This window comes from Oryzias melastigma, unplaced genomic scaffold (assembly GCF_002922805.2).
Source record: "Oryzias melastigma strain HK-1 unplaced genomic scaffold, ASM292280v2 sc00351, whole genome shotgun sequence".
In the NCBI taxonomy this organism is placed as follows: Eukaryota; Metazoa; Chordata; class Actinopteri; order Beloniformes; family Adrianichthyidae; genus Oryzias; species Oryzias melastigma.
This window is the reverse complement of record NW_023416949.1, coordinates 2,259-3,909: the sequence shown is the minus strand read 5'-3', so window position 1 is coordinate 3,909 and position 1,651 is coordinate 2,259. Positions and strand designations below refer to the sequence as shown.

Sequence of the window (1,651 nt, the reverse complement as noted above, 5' to 3'; positions counted from 1 at the left end):
AGACAAAATGGAAGATGGACAACAATTAAGTTCCTTTTTTTTTTTAAGGAGAGATGTCCTGGGTTGTGTCACTAAACTTCCTCAAAAAAGTGAGATGAAGAAAAAAAGGACTGATACAAATACTTGCACTACTTCTTCAATTTCTCAGCTTGTCCTCACGTCAGTTTTGAAGAATTGCCACAGAGGTTATAAGTGGAAACACTTATCCTGTTTAACGTTTTTTTTTTTTTGGAGTTGCTGGGTGTTTTAGAAACTTGTTTTTGCTCCAAATACTGAAATACATTCAGATTGCTTATTGGAAATAAACTAGAGGCTTCTTTAATTAAAGGTAAGTGATTTGATCAGTTATTTTCAAGTCGTCATTGAAGACAACTGGGAAAATATTGTGTCAGACTTGTACTTTAAGTGTTAGTTAAGTTTTTAATAAAGATGTTTGATGTATCCGTCAATGATGTATTCAGTTTGGTCAAAAGGGTTTAAATACCATAGATGCCAAATATCTGTGTAATGAAGTTATAACATCAATGAAGGTAACAGCTGATTTTTTTTTTCAACTAGAGTACAAAGAATTTTCCATGTTTTTCAATTTTAAGAAAAAAAAATGAAGCAGTTAAATGTTAAACGTGGACATATCGCTTTTCCGATGTAATACGTTTGCCTACATTTAAACACATCTTTGGGTCTTTGATTTTGCTCCTCTATCTCAACTAATCATGCAACATCCTGTCTTTTTGCTTCTGTGCCAAAAGTGGACATTCACTGCTTTCATTTCTGCATTATTACTGCATCTGTTACAGCATAGGAGTAATGGACGAGAGGCTGTTTCATCTCCTTTTAGCAAGTCTGATTTTCTCTGGGAGAAGCATCAGTTCTTCTGAAGGTATGAAGAAGATCTTCTTCCTCCCAGATTCCTGTGATTGTGCTGAATGGAATAAGTTGGTTCATGTTTCAATAAAATGTTTCATTCAGTTTAAAATTATCTATTAATTAAAATATTCAGCTAAAAATGAAATCGCTCTAAAAAATATAAGAAAACTCAGGTATCAAGTATCTCAACCTAAAATACATAATAAATCTAAACACATAAGATGATGAAAATCCAAATATTCTTTTGACCTGACTGGTAAAAAGCAGGAAATACTTAAGTGGAAAGTTTGCAGCCACACTTCCTTTTATTTGGTTGGACCACAAGGCGGTTGTGTGTTCATTACTCCTGAAGGGTGATGAAGAGTAAGAGGATGACAAGAATTTATTTAGCTTTTTATTCTATACCAGCAGCAAAACATAGAACAATTACTTATATATATAGTTGTTCTCTAAGAAATGAAATGCAGAGAAGTGTTTCTTTGCATTCTACTAGGAATACATGTGAAATTTTCACACAGTTATATAACGATATAAATTTAGTATAATCTGAGGAGTCATATTTACAGCTCTTTTCTAATTATGATAAAAGGTTTTCTATCTTTGACACAAAAACAATTGTCTTTTTTTTTAGTTTTGCAATTAACAATTGTTACATGAAAAAATAAAAACACCATTGTAACAATAATGTTTTGTTATTTTTGTAAAATGGATATAAAAACGTACTTGAAAATTATTCTTAGATACTTTTCTTTGTGGCACAATGCTGTCACCTGCTGACCATTAT

The 1,651-nt window shown here is 31.6% G+C and overlaps 1 long non-coding RNA gene across 1 annotated transcript in view; it reads left to right on the top strand.

The window, feature by feature from the left end:
- Positions 1–13: 13 nt before the first annotated feature.
- LOC112140562 overlaps positions 14–1,651 on the top strand; it is a 2,165-nt gene continuing 527 nt past the window's right edge. Inside the window, exons 1-2 of the long non-coding RNA XR_002918195.2 lie at positions 14–328; positions 798–880. This is a non-coding gene — a long non-coding RNA (uncharacterized LOC112140562). The remainder of the gene's footprint in view (positions 329–797; positions 881–1,651) is intronic.